This window comes from Plectropomus leopardus, chromosome 1, assembly GCF_008729295.1.
Source record: "Plectropomus leopardus isolate mb chromosome 1, YSFRI_Pleo_2.0, whole genome shotgun sequence".
NCBI classification, from domain to species: Eukaryota; Metazoa; Chordata; class Actinopteri; order Perciformes; family Serranidae; genus Plectropomus; species Plectropomus leopardus.
In genome coordinates this window covers 3,951,263-3,959,885 of record NC_056463.1, presented here as the reverse complement: position 1 = coordinate 3,959,885, position 8,623 = coordinate 3,951,263, and positions in this window count along the sequence as shown.

The following is an 8,623-nucleotide window of genomic DNA, read 5'->3' as shown; positions in this document are numbered from 1 at the left end:
CATCCGAGCGGACAGTCGAGGTGGATGAAGTGGCTCTCAAAGCCGGTGCTGCTTTGGGGAGTCAAGAACAAGGAGCGCTTGTTCTTGTTTTGTTCACAAACCTGAAGTTAAAATTCCTCAAAGTGGATAATTAGCGTAAAAAGAAACATACTGACATACTCAACATACCTACAGTAGATGTGAGAACTGACTTTTTTAAAAAGTTTAACGCAAAAACATAAACAATGACTTTCTTATAGTGAAGCAGTGGCACCTCTGAAGTCTATATTACAGTATTTTAGGGGCTGTAGAACACTGGTAAAATAAACTAATTGTTTTAACTTTAAAAAAAGAAAAGAAAACAAATTAAGCTAAGTCAGGTTAGGAAAGCACTTGAAAAACACTAACTTTTTAAGTTAAAATAATAAAAAAATAAAATAAATAATAATAATGATGATAATAATAATAATAATATTAATAGTTTTTTTTAATGAGACCAAACTATAATTTTAAATAACATAACATAAATGATAATTTAAAAAATACATTTAAAAAAAAAAAAATTTTCCCTAGCTTTTTTCTTCTTTTTTTTTCCGAGGCAGTTTTCCCAAGATGTTTTGAAATCATTTTCTTAATCTGGTAATTTCTCATCAACTGGCTTATTCCCAATTTCCCCATGTTTTTGAAAGAAATCAAACTAATTTGCGCAGGGTTCAAAGGTCTAAATAATTGTGAAAGGCGTCTAAAAGCATTGCAAGCAAAGTGACGTTGCTCCCACAGCTGCTATTTTGGTTAACCCAAAAATAGCAGCTGTGTTTAAATTTAACAAAAAAAAAAAAGGAAGAGTGGGTCGTCCTCTAATCACAGGGTTGGTGGTTCAATTCCCTCCCATGTTGTGCCCCCCTAAGGTGCCCTTTCGTAAATCCCAAAATGCTTTTATCAAGCACATTTAATAAAGCACTGTAAAATTTGGTCCATTTACAAACATTCTCTTCAAAACAAAAGAAAAAGAAAGAAAGAAATAGGCAAAGCGGACTTCAGACCTGTTTTACATATTATCATCCACTCATAGAAAACATTCACATTCATGTCCAGGCAGACATGTGCTTTGTTATTATAACCAAATGACATTTATTTCGAATAGTGCAGTGAATGCGTCATTGTTTGCAGGTCAGCCATAGACGAGCTTTAACAGAGGCTCAGTGTCCCGAGCACACCGAGTCGCTCTCAGACAGCTTGTCGTTGGCACCTCATGTGGCCTGCCAGTGTTTGAAGCTAATGGGATCATGTAGCCTCATCAGGGACGTGAATAATAGAAATGTCTAAATCTCGAACAGACGATAAACAGTCCTCAGACTTCAGCGCAAAACAAAAGTGTGCAGACGCCATGAAAAAGTAAAAAGATTCGGCACTTTAGAACCTGGTAAATACGTTATGAAGAGCTGCATAACAGCGACACATTTGTGACACGAGTTTTGTGTCAGCTTAGATAGAAGTGTGAAAAGTAGTTTGGTCTTTGTTTTCGGCAATAACAGGGTGCAGTGACAGCGAGGAACTGAATCTGTAAAGCTCAAGTCATAACAAGGTGTCATTTGAGGTCATTATTGAGATGACAGTGATGGTGCGAAACAGAGCATGCAGACAATAATACATCCATTTTCCTTTGAAGACCACTCTTACTTGACCTCAGTGGAAAACATCATGGGGTAAAAAAGAGATGTAAACAAAAACCAGCACAGAGAATATCTGAATAAACGGGACTAGACATCATTAGTGTGTGAGGTCGCTCAGAAAAACTCCGGGCAAAATCAGATTGTATATATCAGAAAGTGAAAGGAAAAGTGAATGTTAAACTAAGATGAGGGTGTTATATAAGAAAAAACTGCATTATTGCCGTATTTTCTGTCATATATAATGATATAATGTCGTTCATATTATGATGCTCGTATTAAATGTGGCCAAATTTCCAAATAATGAGGAAAACGATGTAAAAGTGAACAAAAAACTGCCCTGAAAACTTTATGTGGTCATCTGCTCTTGGCATGCTACTGCAAGTGTTTACATCATGTACAATGCTACATGTAGCTTCACGCTAACATCAAGAAAACGTATTCTTGGTTGCTGATGTTATTTTCTTCCAAATTTCGGATCATACTCCTACAGGAACATGTTCGGTTGTATTTTAAAAGCTGTCATTTGGGATTTTTAATGAGATAAAGTGCCACTATACATAGTCATTCCCCAAATGCTACTTCACTGCTACATGTAACAACATGCTAACGGAGCAGGGAGTTTCGTGTTGAAACGTGCTGCTTCAAAGCTTTTATTGGTGGTTTTTCGCAGAAAGGAAGTGCTGCTACACACAGTAATTGACTGGCTGCAAATACACTGCTACGTGGAGCTACATGCTAACTTCAGGGTAATTTTAGGTGCTGAATTTCTCCATAGTTTTAGATCATATTCCAGTTGCAACATGTCAGTTTTACTGGTAATTTTTCAAGTTAGACAGTGTCACCATTCACTAGATGTGTGTATATATATTTTTGGTTTTGGTTTTACCTACTTTTGATTTGGTAGTCTAGTCATCGATGTGAATTAATTAAAAAACATCTCTCCACGCCACTTATAGATATTTTACTGAAAATATAATTTAATATAATTAATATTAAATTGCTAACTTACATGATAATAGGTCTATATCCATTGTAGACAGAAGCACAAAACTTAAGGATACTTCCTTGAAACACATGACGTCAACGGCTCACTAAAATTAATTAGAAGTACGTGATTTTTAGTCAGTTAAAACCTGAAACAAAAGATACAGTTAGTTTTTACTTATTTAAATAATTCTGTCAAAGCTGTGGCTCTTTATAATAAGTCCTTACAATGGAGAAAAATGTAAAAATAAATTATCTTCACCAATGAATTAATTCCTAACATCATCAGCATGCTGATATAACTTTTTGTTGGTTCAGTAATTTAATTTTTACAAAACGCTTGATCTTAAACAAAAAGCATTGAATCCGCTGTCTTTTCTTAAAGGATGGAGTCTTTTCGCCGATAAAGTGAAAGAAGCAGCGAAGCTCTTTTTCTCCATCTGGAGGATTTAAGCAGCTCTTATCTCGACTGCCACATACTGTAGATACATATAGGTAAATACATTCGGTTAGGAGCCGGCTCATTAAAGAAAAGACCTGCAGAGTGAATAATGAGAGTGCGGAGGATTTGCAGTTTATTCATTCATATGTAATGCTCATTCGTGCACATGCACTCCTGACAGAGATTTCACTCATTCATCCATGCATACATGTTTCTGAATACATCCTGGTGCTGTTGAAAAGCAAAATGCAGTTTGTATGGTCACACTTGCTGCATAGCTCATACGCTGACGGCAGCAGTACACAGAGTGCATGAGGTGAAACTTAAACAGTCGATGTGCAGAAAACAGGCAATCCATGAAATCACGATGTGGAGAGTTTCGTACATCGTAGCTCCTTTTTAAAGGAGCGGTGTGTAGGATTGATTGGCATCGAGCAGCAAGGATTGCAGGTTGCAACCAGCTGAAACTTCTGTAGCACATTTTTTTGCAGAGGTCTCTTCCTCTCCAAAAACAAACAGAGCAACTGATTTAAACCAGTAAAAGCACTGAATATGTCACAACCTGCCAAGCTCCCTCAGTTCATGTGTCCTGCGTTTTGCGTTTTATTTTGGTAATCACTGTCTCGTCTGTCAAGTTTCCCTCCTTTGTGATTACTTGATCCGCCCCAAAGTGTTTCACCTGTGTCTCCTTGTCTCCCCTGTATTTAAGTCTTTTGTCTTTTTTCTTACCTTTATATGAGTGTTTCAGGGATTCTTGTGACTTTGTCTTTGACCAGTTTTGCCGTTTGCTTTGGAAACCTTTGCCCATATGACTGATTACCGGAGTTTCAGCCTGAGCCTGATTAAAAACCCTGAACTTTTATCCTAGTCTATAAGTCTGCTTTGTAGGTCCGTCTCCAGGTTGTGTTTCACAATACAAATCAGTGTTTCTCTGATGCTGTTTGGCCATCTGGGGCTGTTAGTCCACCTGCTAATTCAGCTTACTGGGAGCTAAATTATCTTCTCCAAACAAACAGGCCAGGTGATTTTAAAAAAAACAGACAAAATAAAGTTGAAGTTGAAAAACTGTGTTTGTCCTACACTGTTCAGCTTGTTGCAGAGTGGCTGCTAAACTAAGGAGGCTGACTCGAAAATGCAACATATTCTCATCCTTGGTCATTTCCTTTCACAGCTACATGTGATTCATTAGATGTCCTCATGCGTTTGTTGTTGACGCTTCAGGACGGCATGTCAATTTCTGCCTGTTACACGCATTGTGTCTTTTCCAAAATACAAATACAATTCACAGGAAATGTACAGTTTCTGCTCATTAGATGCATACAGTCTTCTAACACTTAATTTATGTTTCTTTCCTTGTGCAAAAAAAATAAAAAATAAAACGCTGACGCTGTCCAGCAACATACCGTACAGCAACGACAGCTTCTGTCCAGCTGTGTTACAAACTGACGCTGTCCACTGGCGTGTCATACTGCTGCATACTGGCATTGGTGTGCTACTCCAAGTGGCAGTATTTGACAGGTGCAGAACAAACGGGTTGGAAATTGTGAAAAAGCAAAATCACCGATGGTCCTATGTAGAGCCAGAAACATAGTAAGCAACATAGAAGACTCCATAGGCAAGAAGCTGCTCCCTATATCGATATAAACGGTGCATTATAAGGGATGAAAACACAACAATTCTTATTCTTGGGTGATTATACACTGAAGAAAACCTACTTATCATATTATATATAATTTCTGCCAATATATCCCCGTGACACCAACACACTGAACCTTTAAATAAAGCACTAAAATCACCAAAATATGAGGTTTCCACTCATTAACAGTAATTTAAAGTTGATATTTTACATTATACATGATAATTTAGCAATATTGCTTTGTTTTTCTGGTATCTTGTGTATTATTTTCAGCACTTTTAGGACAAAATAAGCATTGATATGTGACATGGGGGCTTATTTACGGATCTGCGGTCACTGTGGCCTCACCAGAGAGAGTCACTTTGGGAAATGACTGTGAGAGGGAACATGTAACAGCCAAAATACCCTAATGGGTGTGCACAGTGAATGAAGCATCCTTTGAGCTATTATGGTATTTAATTCAGGGAGAAGGGCCTCAGTGTGAATGTCTGTCTGTCAAAAAAATTCTAATTCTAAAAGATATTTTCATAAAACACACTTTTACAAGCATTTTACAGCTGTTTTAGTTTATTTTTTAGTTATGAACTCCACAATTAAAGTTTAATGTGTAGATTTGAAAAAGTTTGTTTTTATTAAGTTCTCCGAAATGAAGCACACGGATGCTGCGGATAAACATTAGATTTGATGAGTGTTTTCCCTGTATGCTAAAGATTCTGTGGCTCAGTCTGAACAGAAACACTTTGCAAATCTTTGGAGAGGCATAATGAAAAACTCAAACTGCGCTTGCTCTCGCTTATTTCCTCCGTTGATCATAAAAAGTGTATAATTTCCAGCAAGTCAAATCCTGCGTGGTTTTCCTCCAGAGGTTTTAATGGTTTTTTTGAGTCAGTGAGAATGAAATTTAGCAGTAAATTGCCTCTAGAAGACACATTCATCTGCGGTAACAACATGCAATCACTCTCAAGGTGTTCTCTATTTCATAACATGCTTGTGACATTTGAATAACAGCCGCCTGGCTCGTCCCCTGAATGCTGATTCACTCTGCTTTCATGGGACGCTCGGTACGGAAACACTGTGTCAATTTAGATTTAAAAACAAGAAGAGAGTCCCCACAGTTATAACTAAAGAACATGGCTGCAGGTTAGCCATGAAAATAAATGTTGTAAAGCTGTTTTTCAGACGGAGCCAGGTTGTGGCTTTATATATTCCTGTGCTTTGAGCGTGCTTTAAGCGCTGTGCTTGATTACCAACTGTTACGTTACTGCGAGTTCACAAAAAGCCTTAATGATGCCCTCCTAAAACCCACAAAGAGCATGTGATTTGTGTGTGTGTGTGTGTGTGTGTGAGAGAGAGAGAGGGTGTATTTCGGCAGGTCTGTGGAGGATACTTCACTGTCAGAGTTGAATTATCTTCTTTAGGTTTGTGTCTGGCAGAAACCAGTGAGACCCAGAAGGCAGAAGAGGAAGCTGAACGACTCTGACTTGAAGTCTTTTAGGTTTAACCCTTAGATGAACACTCTGAATGTTTCTATTTTTATACCGCTGCCTGGTATTTTATCCAACCTGAGGAATATGGGTTATTTTCATCTTAAAGGGACAGTTCACCGTGAAATCAAAAGCTACACATTTTTCCTCTCACCTGTGTTTCTGTTTATCAGATTGTTTTGGCGTGAGTTGAAGTGTGGGGACACACTGGCTGTAGAGTTGTCTGCCTTTTCTCCAAAAAAGAAAACAGCCAGGACTGCCTGTGGAGCAGGGCTGCGTGTGCGTGTCCAAAAATGACTTTGACGAGTGGTGTGACTCCGAGCCTTGAGTGGAAAGGTTGAAAATATTTTAACTTTAATATTCACCCATAAACTGCCAGAAAAACACGCCAAACTGCAGCGAGTGAGGAGCACCTGACAGGCGCACTGTCCCATAGCAAAACAATTGTTTTGCTGGCAACACTTCTTTAGCGACATGTCTCGCTGTGCTCAGCCCGTTTCAGGCCATTTGGAAATTATCAAACACAGCAGTTTTTGCTTTTGGCGTGAAATCCCAAAGGCAAAAAGTCAACTTTGCAGTCACATGATAGGCTGCTGGGCGTCAGCTAAGAGTGTGGAAGAACAGAACAAGTCAAGGTGTTATGATATGCCGCCGGATGGCATCAAGTTGAAACGATGCCGGTAATTACATGATACAAGGAGCACAAAAGTCCCCGTAGGTGAGGTGAACGAGTCCAACAAACCCCGGACTGTCATGCATGAGTCTGGTGTTCGCTTCTTATCTGAATGGGGTTTTTTTCTACAGCTTACCATGTGCCTCATTTGCTTAATCCTCACCATGCGTGCCAGCATGTGCTTTCGCTGACATCCGAGCTTTAGTTGCCATGTGCTTTTGTTGCCTAAACATAATCATGTGTAGCATGAGAGGCGATATGTGACGACTCAGGATGAGAACGTGTTGAATATCTCACACTGACTGACAGTGGCACGTACGTTCTGTATCAGTTTTTGCCAACTTTATTCAACCCAATGACTTTTCTTTTTATTGCAAATATTTAAAAATATATATATTATAGGTCTTCTGTAGGCCTATTTACAAACTTTTTTGCACATTTTCCCAAAATGTAATCTGACATATTTGGTATCTTTCGAAAATGTGACTGTGATCTCTGTGATAAAGCTCTACGGGTTTGAAAATGTTTGGTTGCAGCCAAAAATGCTGCTTTTGAGAACAGCCTGCAGTATTATAGTGTCACTCTCCAACCAGTCAGACAGGTGTACAAGGGAACAAAGTCGTCCACAGGCTTTCAAATTTAAGCTAAAATCTGGATTGGTACACTTTACTCACAGACTCTACATCTGTTACTGTTTGTTCATGCATTTTAATTTTGTTTTTGACTATCCCTGAAAAGCTCCGTTGACACAGCGTGAAACATCCTGATGAAATCCTCAGAAATTGGTCTCACAGCAGGAGTTCAGTGTTTGTTCGCTGGTCAGTTTGCTCAGCAGGTCAGCGAGGTCTAAAGGATGTTAAGAAATGCACTCCAAAATAGTATGAAATGCCATTATTCTACTTTGCTACATACTGAATCCATAACAGCGTCACAGCCTTCATAAGAGGCGCGCTCAAAATACATTATCTGCGGCTCGTCACCTTTTCTTTATGAACAGTCAATAACAGTTTTCTGACTATCTTTAACATCAGAGAGACAGCTCACAAACTCTTTGATTTTCAAGATCTCAATAAAAGATATTTGTGTTTTATTAGTGTCACTGGAAAGTGAAGTATGCTGTATGTGTGCAAAAAGACAGAAAAGTCATATTTATCATTCAGTGCATTCCTTAGACTTGATTTTTTAAAAACCAGGAATAAGGCAACGAGCAACAAAAAAAGGAATTACCTAAAAATTGGTAAGGAGTTAAAAACGTACATAGAAATTACCTTTTTTGTTTTGATAAAACGGCAAGTAATACAAAAAAGAAAGTAAAACTACAAAAGAGCATTTGAAAATAATTATTTAAGATGATTTTAAATATGTAACTATGATCATTAGTAATATCATTTTTCTGTTTTGTTTTGTTTTTTGTCCTTTTCCCCCTTTATTTTTATTTTTTTAGTAATTTCCAAAATCTAATTGAGTGCAATTTGTGGAACATTTCTTACCAAGTTGTGAATTGCCTTTTTTTTTTTTTTACCCATATTTATTTTAAAGAAACGCACTAATGTAAGGGTTATAAGGTTTAGATATTTATGAAAGGCGTCTGAAAGGAGCTCAAGAAAAGTGATGTTGCTCCAGGTTTCAAAGGGTTAAGATAATCAGGTTTGGATGCCTTAATGGCTGTTATACAAACTCGGTCGCTGTGACACAGAAACATCTTCCTCCTTTCAAAATCATTTTCCGTAATGTCTAAAACATCTTTTATGG